We start from the raw sequence: 18,861 nt of genomic DNA, 5'->3' as shown, positions 1-18,861 counted from the left end.
TTAGGCAATGGGCTTGAGCAACAGAAACCTGAGTAAGGTAAAAGGGCCCACAGTGACCATCAGGCTGAATGCAAACAGGTTCATTAGGCGACCCACCTCAAAATAGCCATTAGGCTCTAGATGACCAATGGGCTACTTATAACCCGGCACAGGTACCAAAAAAGGAAATTCCATAGTTACCCATGCCTCCCTATTTCCTTATCCCCCCCAACTACAGCGCATACCCCACCACCTCCTGACAGTCTCTCCTTTGCTGTCCTGCCGACTTCTCCCTTGCAGTGCAGTCAATAAACTTTTATCTCCTTAAAAGAAGAAGAAGAAGGCATAAACATAGCCCTAATGATTCGTCACTAAGAGATGCTTCGTGATCTCTGTTTTATTTTTCCTGTAGTGGTAACAGTTATTCCCTCCAGATCCGTGGAGCTACCCTCATCTTACTCTCAGCATGCAAATGAAGGAGACCCCTATCTGACAAATAGGGAAGGTTGGACATCAAGGTGAGTATATTGGAATAGAGCTGGTGTGTGTGTGTGTATGTGGGCGTCTTATACAAAGTGAACTGGAGTATTGTCTTTTTTACACTATGCTATAATCACATGAAACATTTTCCCTTATTATAATTTCCATTTTTAGTGATCTTTTCAAATTACAGTTTTATAACTTTCTTAGTAAAATTTCTGGCTCGAGAAATATCTGTTGTATAAAATAAAGTGGAGTGGAAAGTAACTGAATTAAATGGAATTAAAGATAATTGGATCACATTGTGAAATATATACACTATCGAGGTTCTTAAATGCCTCTCTCTTGTGTCACTAGAGGGAGCTCAGCACTTAATTTGTGTTCTGAAAGAGCGGCACACCGGTAATCGCGTCACAAGGGCAGTTTGCGTCCTGGTGGGCTGCGTGGAAGGGGCGTCTAAACAAACCAAGGCCAGGGGCGCCTGGGCGGCTCAGTCATTAAGTGTCTGCCTTGGGCTCAGGTCATGATCCCAGGATGCTGGGATCTAGCCCCACATAGAGCCCCACATCAGGCTCCCTGCTTGGCGGGAAGCCTGCTTCTCCCTCTCCTACTCCCCCGCTTGTGTTCCAGCTCTCGCTGTGTCTCTCTCTGTCAAATAAATAAATAAAATCTTAAAAAAAAAGATTTTTAAGTAAACCAAGGCCATTATTTTTCTTAGAAAATGAAAGTGATTGAAAGCATTAGCTCTCATGCTTTCCATGGTATTTGGGGCAAGTGGAAATGCCTGTGTCTCTGAGAGCCTCTGTCAAAATCACGCACACACTTCTTTGAATGCCCCTCTGAAATGGCTCATGCTCTTTGCAACGGTCCAAAATGCAATGGATGAGTAAAGATTGGAGCACAATGCATGAAAGGTGCCTCAGCCCCCTGCCTCCAGAGGAAGGTCTATGCAGGGCGGTCAGTACAATACCCACAGGAACAAGATCTGGCCCTCGGATGATGCTCCACCTTTAAATCTGCAGTATTATTATAATATGTGAACTGCCCATAAATACACCTCTTGTGATAGATGCATTTTTTTAAAAAAACAAGGGAGACCTCAATTTTGTCACCACTATTTACGGCCAAAAGCCAGTGAACTTTGTACTCAAGCTGTCAAAAAAAAAAAGATTAAATGAGACTCTTAGAAGACAGTAAGCATTCACCAAGTCCTGCAGCTGAGGGATTTTGAACAAAAATAAAGGACAGCTCTGGGCCTCATAGAAATAATTGGATGAGCCTTGTAAATAAGAATGAGAAGGATATTAGCATCACACGTATGTTTTCACAAGCCGCATTTGTAGTGAAGAAATAAAATATAATGGAAATAAGAGTTGTAGGTATTCCTTTCTACTTTCCAGGCAGGAGCCAGTAAATATGAGCCTCAAGTCTCTCAGGACATGGTTATTTGCATGTCCTGGGGAAAAGGCTAAGGTTGATAAAATCACAGACCTTTGCATTTGGAAGGAACCCAGGAGCCTTTGTCTACCCCTCCTGCACACGGAAGTCCTTTTGCTGCCTCTGGACCCTTGCGGTGCTCAGGTACGTGGGGGAGATCCCCCCGCCCACTAAGGCAGACTCGTCTCTTACTGGATGGCCCTAATTCTGCAAAAGGAACTCTTCTATCTTCACAACTTCATTTTTCTGCTCTTTAACATTGTACTTTTATTCTGCTTCTGCCCTCTGGCTGGAGGTAAGAAGTCTTTTTTCTTATTCTCAGGAAAGGCATTGAATCTGAACATGGACATTATGTCCTTTCTTCTTTCCCAGCACGACACTCTTTCCCACCACAACTTCTTATATCCAGCCAAAATAGTACAAGCTTGTTTGCAACATTTGTTATTAAAATACATTTTTATCATTCTTCCCTTGGGATAAAACTTTGTAGAAAAACTAGAAAATTCAGACATGTCAAACAAAGAAAAATAAACTTACTGCTCAGAATCTGTTTCTATGTCAATATATACGTCTTTATTAAATATGTTCACAAAGATAGACTATCACCCATTTTGTTCAAAAACCTTTTTTTATGTAACCAACCAATAAATCATCTATAAGAACATTTTTAGCGTTGAATAGTACTCCATTGTGTGCTTGTAGCATCTGTATTTAAATAATCACCACTGTTGGATAGTTTGTAGTCTTGCATTTTGGCTATTAGAAAAATCACTAAAAAATTCTCACAGATACATTATTTGCAAGACACTTGTGTTATTTTCTTACGTTTTAGTTTCTTATTTTTTAGAAATTAAGATCTTTCCATCTTTTCGAAAATAATTGTTTCAAAAAACAAACAAAAAAAGTAAAATATGTTTACTTCCTCAGTAACTTCTTATGGAACATTGTCAAAATCTATCATGATCTTCACCAATCTTAAAATTGAGAAATTTATTTCTGTCTGAACACTTTTTCTGAAAAGCCATCCCCTTCCCCCAGTGCCAATCTTTTAGGTTTCCTGAGCCCTTGGTCTAGGTTAGGTCTCTGTCATAATGCCTCATGATACTTTTTACTTGTCCTTCATGGTATTTTTCATGATTGTGATTACATGGTTCACTGTGTGATGATTGGTGTAACTCTGTTGGCCTGTTAAAATCACAAAGACAGAAATCGTGCCTGCTAATTCAGCACAGTGTCTACAGTGACTACTAACACAGTGCCTAGCAAAAAACACGTACTCAAAACCTTTCTTGAATAAATGGAAAGGGTCGTAGATTTTAAGTGGTGGCGGACTAATAGAGTTCACCATCTCAGGTAGATAAGAGTCTATATTCTGAGTCCTTGTTCTATAGGGCTGGCAGAAAATTCACCACAGCACATTGAGGGGTTTCTACATCTTGCCTACCTCCCCACCTCCTGAGCCATAGTTACTGGATCCCACACAGGGCAGAGGCATTCAAAGAGGAACTGGTCGTCCGTCCTCTGTTCCTTTCTGCATGGCCTCATCAGGTCTCAGGCTCATTCCAGCTTCTGTGACATATCTGGGACATGTGAACCTTCTCATAAGGCTGCCTGCACAATGGTCTGCATCCGCAAAATCAATTTCTCAAACTCCATGTGCATAAGAATCACTTGAGGGCCATTACGAAAATGCAGCTCCCTGGACTCCACGCTCAGATATTCTAATACAGCAGGTCTGGGGTAAAGTGCAGGGATCTGTCCTTTTCACAAGTACCACGTGACCAAGGTGACCATAAATCAGGTAGATTACAAGTTGAGAAACATTAATAAAGGATGTTTTTTAAAAATATTTGCAGACTATCATTTCATCCCCTCAGTTATATTTTAAAGTAAGGAGGACCGGGATTGTTTTCATCTTATAGACGAGGAGGTTGAGTTTTCAGAAGATGCAGGGGCAGCCCAGATCTTTCCTATAGGATGGCCCTGTAATGATCAGAGAGACTGAGTTTATCTTAGACATAAAATACGTATGTATTTATTCACCAAACTGTATATTCCTTGAGGACAGCAAGTCTTACTCATTTTCATATTTCCAGTACTTAACAAAGCACAATAAATATTTAATGAAAGAGCTGATTTCTGAATATCTAATAATTCATTTTTTAAAAATTTTATTATGTTATGTTAGTCACCATACAATACATCATTGGTTTTTGATGTGGTGATCCACGATCCATTGTTTTCGTATAACACCCAGTGCTCCATGCAGTACGTGCCCTCCTTAATACCCATCACCGGGCTAACCAATCCCCCCTCCCCCCTCCCCTCTAAAACCCTGTTTGTTTCTCAGAGTCCATAGTCTCTCATGATTCATCTCTCCCTCTGATTCCCCCCCTTCATTTTTCCCTTCCTTCTCCGAATGTCCTCCATGCTATTCCTTATGTTCCACAAATAAGTGAAACCATGTGATAATTGACTTTCTCTGCTTGACTTATTTCACTTAGCATAATCTCCTCCAGTCCCATCCATGTTGATGTAAAAGTTGGGTATTCATCCTTTCTGATGGCTGAGTAATATTCCATTGTATATATGGGCCACATCTTCTTTATCCATTCATCTGTTGAAGGGCATCTCGGCTCTTTCCACAGTTTGGCTATTGCAGACATTGCTGCTATGAACATTGGGGTGCATATGGCCCTTCTTTTCACTACATCTGTGTCTTTGGGGTAAATACCCAGGAGTGCAATTGCTGGGTCATAGGGTAGCTCTATTTTTAAGTTTTTGAGGAACCTCCACACTGTTTTCCAAAGTGGCTGTACCAACTTGCATTCCCACCAACAGTGTAAGAGGGTTCCCCTTTCTCCACAACCTCTCCAACATTTGTTGTTTCTTTCCCTGTCCATTTTGGCCATTCTAACTGGTGTAAGGTGGTATCTCAATGTGGTTTTTGAATACCTAATAATTCAAACAAAGCACCCTTTGAAACATTTTTAGTTTTTCTCAATCAACAAAAGTTCTATAAAACAAAAACAAAAACCTTCAAGCTACAGTGTTCAGAAAATATAAACCTTTCTTTGTTTCTTAATAGCTGAGCTAAAAGTAACTTTCTCACAGTTGGGGAAAGATCATGAGGTCACCCAATTCCACCCTGGAATGGAATGCCCCCTTGTTGCTTGTTCACAGAACTGATGATGCCAACAATCCTTTGTCTTTGGTATAATCAAACTCTGAAGTTCGTCCAGGCCTCTAGGTCCAGGCTGCCAATGCTGGCAGCCTCTCTTCCAGATAACCGACTCAGTTCTGCTGACTCAGAAAATCAACTCCCAGAGTCCCATAGGGCCCCTATTCAGATGGGACCAGTTTCTTAACCTTTTTTTGTGGGGGAGGGGGAGACACAAAACCCTCTGAAATAAAAGGGGATTCATATGAATCCTGCAGCTTATGTCAATGGACACCTAAAACGAGATTGTAAAACTATTTTGCAAACCCTAATATTTTATGATTACCCTTATAAGATATTTTCTACTGGAAATAATTTGTCATGGGCAAGAGTATAGCTTTAAATGGCTTATCTAATAAACTGAGAGACAGCAGAGTGATTGTTAATGTGCATTATGACCCCAAACATAGTTTATTCTGCAGCAGCTCATTCAAGGCTATTCTTTTCATTCTACTGTTGGCAGTGGAACATTTGAGGAAAGCTTGTATTCCATCAAAGGTAAACATAGCTTCAAATGGAAGGAAATTTGGTCCAGAGGTTGTATAATGATAGTGCTTACTGCGAAGAAAACTGCTCAATATAATTACATTTTCACTGATGGAGCTTGGCAATATTTCACAAATTTAATACATGAAGTTTACACATTTTAAGGCAACAATACATACTGAAGTATGGACTAAGAGCCTCTCTCCACCTGCTCGTAGAGTCAAGACAATGCCCAGACCAGTGGTTTTGACTTTACAGTTTCTGCAACTACAAATAGCACAGAGTGTTCTTAAGCACCTTCTTGGCAAAACCAGTTTGGAAACTTTTATCTTACTGGTAAGGCATGTTTCTCTTTTGTAATTCAGCAACCTGTGATGATTCACAAAGGCCAGGAAGAATTGTACCCTATATGGAATTTCTAGGTCAGAGGTAGAATAACAAAGGAATATCAACTGATAAGGCTATAAACATAAGAGGTTTAATGGAGCTGTTGTTGAGTCAAATTGTGGTGATCCAACCAAAAGCCTGCCATTTACTTTGATAAATCTTAATCGTTTTATCTAGTTTACACCCAGGGAAACCAAGCTTTGGAGAATTTAAATAACTTCCCCAATATCACCTAACCAGCGGTGAGAAAACAAACTCTGCCATATGACCCCCATATCCTAATACCACACTAACTCCAACACACTTTCTTTACCTGAACGTATGTGAAAAATACTATTGTTTAGCTAATTCAGATACTATGGCAAGCAGCATTAGTGTGAATAATATAGAGAATAAAAGACAAATTTCCTTAAACTTTGGAATGAGTTTCTTTTTTTTTTTTTTTTTTTTTTTTTAAAGATTTTATTTATTTATTTGAGAGAGAGCACGAGCGGGAAGAGGGTCAGAGGGAGAAGCAGACCCCCCGCCGAGCAGGGAGTCCGATGCGGGACTCGATCCCGGGACTCCAGGATCATGACCTGAGCCGAAGGCAGTCACTTAACCAACTGAGCCACCCAGGCGCCCCTGGAATGAGTTTCTACACCTGTGTTTGGATATGGGTGTCGCTAATATTCTGAAAATGGGTAAACTGTCTTGTTCCCCAAAGCCAGGATAGGTAATTTGCTATCTTGAGTTTGACGCAAACCTCATACCTCCTTCCCTGTCAATAACTTTTGGATTGGAATCGCACAAAATGAGATGAGTGTAATTATGGGGATAAAAGAACAGACTGAAAATCAGGATTATCTGAAATATCTCGTTGCTGTTTTGGTAACATTTAACTTAGGAGTATAAACAGGAAAGGTGATCCTGTTAACAGGGAAACTGTTAAAACTGAGCAGATGAAAATGTCATAGGAAAGTTAAAGGCAAGATTTATTTGGTATAAGTTTGCATTGTTCATGCATTCACAAGACCAGGCAGGTGATACGTTAGCAACACATGCCTTGCTATTTCAAGATCACCGAGGAAAAACGCTTGGAACTAAAAGGCAGCCGAACTAATTAATTTGCAATGGTGTTTTCAGACTGAAATGTTATATTCTATGTTTCTGAAAGAATTACACTTTGTGGTCAGCTGAAGATTTTGGAAGGGAATAAACATATTAAGCATTCTGACAAATACTTTCCTGTTTTTAAGTCACTAAAATGCCTGCAGCATGTGATAACAAGGCAAATCTAAACAGTGAAAATTGTTTTATACAATATGGGCTTGTGATTTTTCATTAAATAATAATAAAACGGGGTGCCTGGGTGGCTCAGTGGTTAAGCGGCTCAGGTCATAATCCCAGGGTCCTGGGATCGAGCCCCGCATTGGGCTCCCCCTGCTCAGCGGGGAGCCCGCTTCTCCCTCTCCCTCTGCCTGCCGCTCCCCCTGCTTGTGCTCTCTCTGTCAAATAAATAAAATCTTTGAAAAAATAAATAATAAAACATTAAATAATATTAAATCAACAATAAAAGTAGTTTATACTTTTAGAAAATTTAAAAAGAATTTTAAAAAGAAAATTTAAAAATTCAATATACTGAAAAGTAAGCAGCAAAGACAAATCCCAAACCATCTAAAAATAGAAATAATGAGGGGTGCCTGGGTGGCTCAGTCGTTAAGTGTCTGCCTTCGGCTCAGGTCATGATCCCAGGGTCCTGGGATCGAGTCCCACATCGGGCTCCCTGCTCAGCGGGAAGCCTGCTTCTCCCTCTCCCACTCGCCCTGCTTGTGTTCCCTCACTCGCTGTGTCTCTCTCTGTCAAATAAATAAATAAAATCTTTAAAAATCAAATCAAATCAAATAAAAAATAAATAAAAATAGAAATAATGATAACATTTGTAAAATTTTTTATTTGAGCGGTGCCGGGATGGTTCAGTTCATTAAGCGACCAACTCCTGATTTCAGTTCCGGTCATGATCTCAGGGTCCTCAGATCCAGCCTCATTAGGCTTAGTCAGGCTCAGTGCGGAGTTGGCTTGAAATTCTTTCTCTCCCTCTCTGTCTGCCCCTCCCCCTGCTTGCATATGTGCACTCTTTCTCTCTCTAAAATAAATAAATAAATAAAATCTTAAAAATTTTTTTATTTAATTAATAACATTTTGATGTATCTTCTTCTTATCTTTCTTCTAAACATAAGTTTTGGGCATTTTAAAAATTTACATAATTGAAATCATACTGCACACCTGTTTTACACTTTGCATGAATTTATCATATCTTATTTAGCTATTCCTTTGTAGCCAGAAAGAGAAAATATTTTAATTTTTATGAATATAAATAACATTGTTGTGAACATCTTTGTATACAGACTTTTCTGCACTTATTGTTATTATGCAAGATAGAATTATTGCTAGCAAGAAGATCAAAATATATAATCAGTTAATTTCATATAATATATAATCAAATATAATTTTGTTCACCATTGCAAATAATATTTTATTGGTTCTATGATGCATTTTTCTTTCATTTTAATATCTCTGAAATCAGAAGGCAGCATACAATCCACGGTGTCAACATCAGTGTCTGCCAAGCATCAGTGACTGACCTGGAGGTCATTTCCTGTGTACGTGTGAATGTGGTGGTTATACCCGGTGGCAACAGCTGGAGTGCTGTGACCCTCCCCAATTCCGTCAACAAACCTACTAGAAACCATCTGAAGAAGAAATGAGTCCTGGTTATTCACCACATTCCACGACACCTTCTGCTAGGACGAAGAAAGCACATGTGTCAAAATTTACAAAAATGGATTTTAACCCCTTAGATTCACTTTGAAAGAAGGATCTAACATCTTACCCTTGATGGCAGAGAGGACGAAATTATGTAGAAAAACGTGGACACAAACAACCCCAAGTGAAAGAGTGACACAGAAGAGTTGAATTCCAAGTATAAAGAAGTTGGCTTATGTTTTTCCTTTTTATACATTCACTAGAATTATAAATGATACAATTTCACATCTAAAAATGTCTAAACTCGGTTAAGCATAAAATAAATGTTACAAATGAAAGAAATCATTGTATTAACCTATATGGCAGATTTTATTTCTTTCTTTGTGATAAAATAAAGTTGTATCTTAGGATCAATGACATCTTCAGTTCACCAAAGCACTTTGTATTGCCAAATTACTTTTCAAAGGTGTTATATCAATTTACAAACCAAATTCTATTAAATATAGAATACATTAGAAAATAGAGTACTATAGCATATAAAAAATAATGAAAGAGTACTTAAAAGATAAATTTTCACACACTTTCACCTTGTGTGAAATAGGTACACAATAAAAAATGGGGATGATAATGCACTGCTTATTGCTATCGTAGTGATTTTAAAATACAATATTATTAAGGTAATACTTAAACATTAAATGTTTTAACATGAAACTATTTAGGAAAAGATTTATAGTAAAGGAAAACATAACAGATTTAGCTTCAACTCCTTCACAACTAATATATTAAGAGTTTTTCTAAAATTGTGTCTCTTTAATTGTCAAACTAACAGTTGAGTTCAAATCAAGATGAAGCAGTATCTGGAAGTTCTGGAGACCAAAATAATAAAAATGCACAACAAAATAACTACTTCTTTCTTTTTTTTTTTTAGGAGGATGTAGAAATGTACCATTTTATTATTACAAAGATTCTCACGAAAATGAAAATAGTATCTCAAAAAGGGTACTAGACTACCAGTCTCCACCCGCAGAATTGGGCGAGGATAGAGGGCAGGCAGTGGGAGTTCCTTGGCTCACACGGGGCCAGTGGGAAGGCACGATAACAGAACCAATCTAAAAATGGCTGTTACCTTAAGGAGCCTGTTGGCGGGGGGGGGGGGGGGGTCCCTGAAGACCCAGCCACTCCTTCTAGAATGCTCAGTAAGGGCACCTTTCCAAAGCTACTAAGCAGACACTTGGCATTTCAGGATTTTTGTCCCATGGCTGCTTAAGAGTATGCCTTCCAGACCCGGCACCCTTTATGGTTCAAAATTAAGAACTGGGGAAGGATGGTGGCAAGGCAGCCACTAGAAAAGCTCACTCATAACATGTGCCCTGGGCTCAGGGCCCTGGTTCCTGTCTAGTCCCTGGGGATATTTATATTTAATATATTTTTATATAAATACACAGAGAAATAGAAAATATAAAATCTGAGGGGTTGTGGGAGAAAGGTGGGGAACTTGGCAGGAAGCCAGAACTGGGGAGGTCTGCTCAGGCCAACTTGACCTCCTCCTTGACCCCTTTGGCTTCTTGCTTCTCCTCTTTGGTTTTCTCCTCTTCTGTGACTTCTTTCTTCTCTTCTGGGTCTTTCTCTTTTTCATCCTCAGTTTTGACTCTCTTGGCTTTTTTGAAGTTGGAAGAATTCTTGTGCCCACCTTCTCCCTCCTCATCAGAGTCCGAGAACTCTTCCTCACAGGCAATTCGTTTGTCAGAAGAACAGATTGAGATGCGCTTGTCAGGGTCTTCTTCGTCCTTCTCGCCACTCTCCTCTGGAATGGCATCCTCAGGAATCACCTGCATTTGGACCCCAGGTGCATAGGGCAGCATTCTCAGGTTCTCAAACAGTCGCTGTTTGATCTTCTCCAGGTATTCATTGGTATTCTGGTTCGTCATATTGGAAGGACTGATGTGAAGTTTGAAATCTGGTCCAAAGTATTCAAAGGGGATCTCTGTGTCCAGGGCCATGGCTGTTTCATACGTCCAGGAGCGGGCCACGTTGCGGATGGTGTAGCCCCCCCTCCCCCAAGCATCAGCATGGGCAGGTTGAAGCTCTTCACAAACTCCACACACTTGGCTTGCCCTTTGACGGTCAGATTGAAGCAGCCTCACCGATCCCCAGACAGGGAGTCGGAGCCACACTGTAAGACAACTGCACTGGGCTGGAACATCTCCATCACTTTAGATATGACCAGCTTGAAAATGGCCTCATAGGACTCATCATGGATCCCATCTCGGAGCGGGTAGTTAACAGCGTAATACTTGCCTTTGCCAGTCTCAATATCCCGTAGGTCCCCAGTTCCTGGGAAGTGCTCTCCGTATTTATGAAAGGACACAGTCATGACCCAGCCTGTGGTATAGAAGGCGTCTTCCGCGCCATCGCCGTGGCGAATATCAATGTCGATATACAGCACCCTGTGGTGATACTTCAGCAGTTCCAGGATGGCCAAGACGATGTCATCGACGTAACAGAAGCCAGATGCCTCAGACTTCCTTGCATGGTGCAGGCCCCCAGCCCAATTCACAGCGATGTCCGTCTGCTGCTTATTCAGTTTCACAACACTCACCACAGAGCCACCAGTAGATAACTGACAGAACTCAAACAGGCCATCAAATACTGGACAGTCCTCACGACGTTGAATCTCTGCATCTGCTGGCTGTACTCGGACGTGTTATCTGGGCGGATGGAGCGCAAGAATTTAATGTAGTCGTCACTGTGGTACTTGGTCATCTCCTCAGCACCGGCTTTGTGAGGGCAATAGATTTCCATTTTTCGGGACAGACCATAGTTAAGTAGCAAATTGTGAGTCATGCGGCTTCGGTGAGGCTTCATTGGGTGACCTTGTCCATAATAGTAATTTCCAACATCCCCGTCGTGGTAGTAATAGACTTTCCTCCGAGTGCCCTGAGTCTTGCTCGCCTCCCATCCCTCCCCTCAGTCAGTCCGTCCAGCCAAAATAACTTCACTTCTTGAGCATCTCCAGAACCATCTACACCATATCAAACAGGATTTCATGCATTAGGTTATTATTATCCCTAGTTAACAGAGAGAGAAACTCAGCCTCAGGCCAGGTATTTAGTGTGACTGGCGGTCAGTGGCAGCGAGAAGTACTTTGAAACCCATTATTTAAACCATTAAATTCCCAATTTGTAATAAAGTATTAAGTCTCCCCTAAAGCCAAGCAAAATTCCAGTCTCTTGTTTTATAGGTACAAGAACTAAACAAAATATTTGCAACTTGTAAGACACATGATTTATATCCCTTATAAACAAATTGCTCCTATAGGCAATGTAATTGAAAAAAATAGTTACAGATATGACCAGTGTAGGGCAAGAACTTTCTCCATTATCCTCTTAGCACCTCCAGCTGGGCCTAAGACTTAAATTGGTAGAAGACAGATTAATGGGAGAAAAGGATACAAATTCATGAAATTTTTTATATGTACATGGGAGAGCCTTCACAAGAGAATGAAGATTCAGAGAAATGACCAGAGCAGGGAGGCTTTATACTCTTTAGACAAAGAAACAACCCATTTGTGAAGAATTGACAAGACAAAGGAATGTGGGCTAAGAATAGTAAATTGTGAAGAAGTAAGTAGGAAGATAAGGGTTAGTTTAACAAGGTTTATTTGTACAGATTATTGGCCGCAAATTCCCCATCTCTGATAGTAAGAATGTCTTCCTTCTTTCTGGTATAGGAAGGGTACTTATCACATGGGAATTTTATCTCCTGCTTTCAGGGAAAAAAAGAGGGTTGGAGTGTCTTTCTTGAACCTGCTGTTTCTTAAGTGTCTTTATTTTTTTTTAAAGATTTTATTTATTTATTTGACAGAGAGAGACACAGCGAGAGAGGGAACACAAGCACGAGGAGTGGGAGAGGGAGAAGCAGGCTTCCCGCAGAGCAGGAAGCCCGATGCGGGGCTCGATCCCAGGACCCTGGGACCATGACCTGAGCCAAAGGCAGATGCTTAACGACTGAGCCACCTAGGTGCCCCTCTTAAGTGTCTTTAATTTAAAATATTCAATATGCCAAAGTGGCATATTCTGGGATCCTTTACCAGGCAAGTGAAGGAACATAAATACAAATGGCCAGTGAACATAATTTAAAATATTTAACCTTACTAATGAATGGGGACATGAAAATTAAAGTAAGATATTACTTTTATTTATCAGATAGGCAAAAATTCAAAACATCACAGTGGAGAAAAGGATACTCTTATATATTATTTTTAGGAGTATAAAATAATACTTATCAAAAAAAAAGTAAAAATACACATATCCACTGCCACAGTAAATCCATTTCTTAGTATCTCTCGAGCAGAAATATTCATATAAAATGGGCAAGGATAGTTACTCAAGACTATTCTTAGTAGCATTTTTGAAATTGTTAAGAATTAGAACAAATTTAAAGTAAATCAGTTAAGGACTGGTTTTAAAAGTTGTGATACATTCTTTCACTAGAATAAAATTCAGACTTAAAATAATGAAGTGGATGTATAAGCAGTAGAAAGATACACGTGATATGTCACTGAATTAAAAAGCAAGTTTCAGAATAATATGTTAGTCATGATACAATTTGGTTAAAAAAAAGATATGTATATCTGAATTTGCATAAAGAAAGGTGTGATAGGATAAAAACTGAAATTGTTAAAAATGGTTACATCTGAGGGGAGAGAGTTGTAGGGAAAAGTAGATACGAAAGAAACATTAAATTCCTTAAGATTTGATAATTTTTAATCATTTCCAACTTTTTAAATGAAAATATGTTGTAAGTCAAAAGAGAGAAACATTTTAAGAAGTGAGAGCAACACATTCCTCAAAAAGTGCTGAGTGGGTAGAAACTGAGGAGAAAATTTCAATGGGAAGGTCAAACTCAAGCAGAGTTGAAAACCACTCAGTCCAATTTTTCCTCAATTGAAAATTCTTCTTCCAACCCTAAAAACTGAAAGATGCAACATTCTGTTTGCTTGATTTTTTTCATTTGAATTATTAAGGTGCAATTTACATACAATAAAATTGAGCCAGTTTTAAGGACACAATAAATTTTGACAAATGGGGGAAACACCACCATACATTTTGTTTTAGGGCTCCGGGTGGCTCAGTTGGTTAAGCGTCTGCCTTCGGCTTGGGTCATGATCCCAGAATGCTATGATTGAGTCCCATGTGGGCTCCTTGCTCAGCAGGGAGCCTGTTTCTCCCTCTGCCTGCCACTCCCCCTGCTTGTGTTCATTCTCTCTCTCTCTTTCTGACAAATAAATTTTTTAAAAAGGCTCCTTATTTCACTCTAGCTAAGGATTGATAATTCATCCTTTCCAGGCACATTTACACTTTAACAGAAAGCTATTCAAGATGCTTTAACCCAAGGCGATAAGATTCTTAATTATTAGAATTCTACTTCTGTCAAAATCCATTAAACCAGGACAAATTACCCCTGGTTGTGCCCCAGGCCATTCATGAAAGCAAGATACAAATAAACACTTGTGAGGTCTCTAGAGTTTAGAAAGTACTCTGATTCTAGAAGATAAATCACTCACTGGAATTCCGATCCATATCCTCCCTATTTGTTTCCAAATCAACTGTGTCTGCTCCTTCTCTATGCCCCAGATTATTGATTCAGTAGCCTAGGTTTGATAACTCACTTTTGACTCTTAGATTTTGGTTAATCTCTAACTCTTCACCTGTTTGTTGTTTTTATCTTGGCATACATCTACAGAATTTAGCTAAGCTCAATTCATGAACATTTGCATCTTCTACTCCAACCTAGCCTTTTGGAATAAACTATCTCACTCCCCACCATGGAAACTTAGAATTCAGCAGAAATTTAAAAGAAGAAAAATGTTTACTGTGAAGAACTCTTTTCTTTTGTCCATGGTTAATTCTGGTCCTCTGTTCTTTCTCGAATTTCAGATTTCATACTAGGTTTGCCTCTTAATTTTGAGTAGGCCTTTTCCCCAGTTTCCAATCAGGCATTTAAACTTGAGCTCACATTTGGGGGTGAGGAAATAACATTATAAACATTAACATTATAAACATCTATTTCATTTGACCATTTTTTTCCCAACCAACCTATATTACTTTTTGTAACTTCTTAAATTTCATTCAAAAAGAGTGAGATAAGATGATGTGGATATTTTAAGGGAATTATTGGTCAGATCTTTATCTCCACTCTTTCCCAAGAGATCTTAATAATGGCTCATCTCCTTTTTCACAAAAGTCTATCATGCTTCAGGTATGAACAATTCTAAGGTGGCAAAGGAAAGGGAAAATTGGAAGTATTGACGTTAGTGCTGAGAAAGTGAATTATTCTAATGACTATTCGAATGAAAGTAAATTATTCTGATGCTAATTTTTGAGCTGTTTTCTAATTATTTGCTTTCATCAGAAGTGAAGGAAAGCCTAATCTAACTTGTCAGCTGATAGATTTTAAAATAACTTTTAATAATAGGTCTTTTTTAATAATAGATCATTATGGAGTTTTTATGTGTATATGACTTGGAAAGACTTCAAAATGACATTGCTACTACAAACTTTTCACATTTGTATCTATTTTCTAATATAAACAGTTTCTCAGCACTAAATATATAAATATTAAAAAGTAGGGATATCTCAAAATATTCCATATTCCTGAAAATGGGAATAGAACTGATGAGACTAGAACCTTGTCTCATTCTAGTAACTAATAATATGCATCTCATAGAGGTACACTGATTTAAAAAAAATTAAAACACAGTTCCATCTCTCCTGAAAATGTGTAAATCTAAAATATTTTAGCTTTTATTTATCAAAACTGCATACATCTTATGTAATATATTTATTTTATATACAAATTATGATTGTATTAAAAACTCAAATGGGGAAACATTTGTAGTACTCAGAGCTTTAGGATCATAGAAAATAACTTTTCAAAATTCACTTTATATGACTATTGTTGCAGAGAAGTATGATAGGGTGATCAAGATTTTCGAGCTTAAAAATTACATGAAGATAAAAGTATGTAGGGACTGTGGAATGGTAAAGCAATTTCAAAGAGAAAAGAGAATTACACAATATTTAAGAGTGCTGGGAAGCCTGGGTGGCTCAGTCGGTTAAGCATCTGCCTTCAGCTCAGGTCATGATCCCAGGATCCTGGGATCGAGTCCCACATGGGGCTCCTTGCTCAGCAGAGAGCCTGCTTCTCCCTCTGCCTGCCGCTCCCCCTGCTTGTGCTCTCTCTCTCTCTGACAAAGAAATAAAATTAAAATATATATATATTTAAGAGTGCTAAAGGGGAACTTGTTCATCTGTACTAAAACAACAACAACAACAAAACGTTTGATTATGGAAATTTTCAAATATATCCGAAAATCGAATGATTTAGTGGACCCTCATTATCCAGCTTCAACAATTACTAATATTTTGCCAATCTTATTTCATTTGTCCCCCACTTCTTTTTTTTTTGCTAGCATTTTTATGCCAAATCTCAGACACCATATTATTTCATAATAATTTGTGTATTTGTAAAGTGGATAATGGTAGATATCAGTCTAATATTTTACTTAGAGTTCATTAGAAACATTGTTACAAAGCAGTATGACAGCTCTACTTCAAATGTCAATATTTACAAAAATACCAGATAACTTTGCATTTTTTTATTCTAAGATATTTCAACATATCTGAAATTGGATGAAAAAATAAATTTGACATTTATTTCTTCCCCCTTTTAATGAATTTGCACTAAAAAAAACCCCAGTAACTTTTAAAATATGTGTTTTATTTTGGACATCACACAGATTATAACTAGAGAAAAATATAATATTTTGCCTTGTGGCATCCTTATAGGTCTATTGTCCCTTCAATTACAAAATGCAAAAATTCTGAAGACTAAATGTTTTTTCCTAATTTTGGTGTAAACTCATCAGACAGCAAAACCTGCCCGAAATGATGTGAGCTTATTCATAGTCTTTATTTATTTCACGTAGTGTGAATATTTCTGTATTTTGTTGTAAACATATTAATGGGTTTGATTATAGGGTGCTTCCTCAAACCCTGATAAAGTTATTATGTGCCTGATAAAAGGCATATGTTTAAAAAAGAGTTTGAAACACATATGAACCCAAGAGTTTCATATAAGGGGTGGTGAACCTGTATTAATATACTTTATTTGATTTATCTGCAGACAACTTACTTTCTGTATTTTTAATCCATTTATTACATTACTGACTTTGCATCTGGTGGTCTTCTCTCTGCACAACATATTCATATGGCTGAGGACCATAGAAGCAGAGAGAACTATGTTTATAATTAAAAATACCAGGATCTTTAAATAGAACTCAGCTAACACATGACAAGCTTTTTCTTTAGAATTAAACTTGTTTTTTTCCAAAATAGAATCAAATGCTAAGAGCTTGCATATATTATTAGAGCCATTTATGTTACTTCCCAAACTCGCCCTGATTTCATATCCCTCACACTCCCCAAGGTCCACGGTCCCTGCCCCAAATAGTATAACTGGGATGGTTATGGGTAAGTAAACAATGAAGTATATTTTGTCTTTTAGAAAAAAGAAACCGGACCAATACTACCGGAATTCTCCAAAATAGAAACAGTATGTCTTCCTCACATTTGACTGTTGCAAATGTTTTATTTTTACAGTCTGAAAAAAGCCTCAATTGTCCAATGTAATCTCAGTTCACAGGAACCAAAACCATAGTGAACGTCAAAAATAATCACAGCAGTAAACATGTGAATCATAGAAGAATCATTTAAAATTTAACAATTAATATAACACTAAAAATAAGAAAAATTAAAGAATAATTGTTTATGCCAGGATATTGGGTTTATGCTTTTTCTCAATGTTCAAAAACCAACTCTAGGCCTTAATAAGAAACTAATGATGTATGGTGATTAACATAACATTATAATAAAAAAAAAAGAAAAATGGACAAAAAATAAAAATAAAAAAGAATTATATACATTATAGTTTTATTTATGAAACTACCTAAAAAATAGATAATCTCATCATCAGAATGTTAATCAAAAGTTTTAAATTCTAAGAACAATGAAAACTGTGAATCTAGAAGGTTTTATCTTTTCCTTTGGCTGGGAGGAGGTCTGGTTATTATTTTATGATAATTCATTTCCTCTGTCAGAACTGTTACAATAACTGAGAAGGCATGTGACCAGGAAGAAGGTAGGGTCATCTTCTCCTTTTTTTTGGTCTAGGTTAATATTCTGGTTTAAACATATATTCTTTAATTTTTGTTTATCTTTAGTGTTATACCAATTGCCAAACGATTTTTAAGGGACTTTTCTGTGATTCACATGCTTACTGCTGTGATTTTGCTTTTGACTGAGTGAGTTAATCACAGTCAAGAGCAGAAGTTATATCTGTGGTGCTTCTAGATTATTCCTTCCCAGTGTACTCCCTCCCCCCCTTCCCCACCCCGCGCGCCATCCGCACAACTGAACCATCTCTCCCCATTGCTGGGCCCTAGCGTGTGGCACAGCAGGTCAAAGACAGGGGCCCCAGCACTCAGACGTGCCAGGACACCTATTTATTTTTATTTTTTATTTTTATTTTTATTTTTTTTTAATTTTTTATTTTTCTCAGGACACCTATTTAAAAAAAACCAGGAGGTACTGGGGCACCTGCGTGGCACAGTAGGTTGAGTGGCCAGCTCTTGATTGGGCTCAGGTCATGATCTCCAGGTCGTGAGATCGAGCCCCACATAGGGCTTCTGCTCAGTGCAGAGTTGCTTGAGAGTCTCTCTCTCCCTCTGCCCTTCCCCCCTGCTTCTGAGCTCTCTCTCTCTCTCCCTCTCCCCCAACAATAAATAAATAAATAAAATCTTTAAAAAAATAAATAAAAAGAACCAGGAGATGAAGTATACAGCATAGGGAATCTGGTCAATAATATTGTAATATCTTTGTATGGTGACAGACGGAAGCTGCAGGTAATGTGGTGGGCATTTTGTAATGTATATACTTCTCAAATCATGTTGTACACCTGAAACTTATATTGTGTGTCAACTATACTTCAATTAAAACAAAAATTAAGGAGAACCTGGGTGGCTCAGTCGGTTAAGTGTCTGTCTTTGGCTCAGGTCATGATCCCAG

The 18,861-nt window shown here is 38.2% G+C and overlaps 1 long non-coding RNA gene and 1 pseudogene across 2 annotated transcripts in view; one reads left to right on the top strand and one right to left on the bottom strand.

Annotated features, from left to right (window-relative positions):
* LOC144381843 (uncharacterized) overlaps window positions 1-9,151 on the top strand; it is a 32,797-nt gene extending 23,646 nt beyond the window's left edge. For both annotated transcript variants that reach the window (XR_013447801.1, XR_013447802.1), the window contains exons 4-5: window positions 392-497; window positions 8,556-9,151. This is a non-coding gene — a long non-coding RNA (uncharacterized LOC144381843). The remainder of the gene's footprint in view (window positions 1-391; window positions 498-8,555) is intronic.
* Window positions 9,152-9,664: 513 nt separating this feature from the next.
* LOC118543918 (histone deacetylase 1 pseudogene) overlaps window positions 9,665-18,861 on the bottom strand; it is a 27,971-nt pseudogene continuing 18,774 nt past the window's right edge.

This window comes from Halichoerus grypus, chromosome 5, assembly GCF_964656455.1.
Source record: "Halichoerus grypus chromosome 5, mHalGry1.hap1.1, whole genome shotgun sequence".
Classification (NCBI taxonomy): domain Eukaryota; kingdom Metazoa; phylum Chordata; class Mammalia; order Carnivora; family Phocidae; genus Halichoerus; species Halichoerus grypus.
The sequence above is the reverse complement of the archived record's forward strand: the minus strand, read 5'-3'. Positions and strand labels throughout refer to the sequence as shown.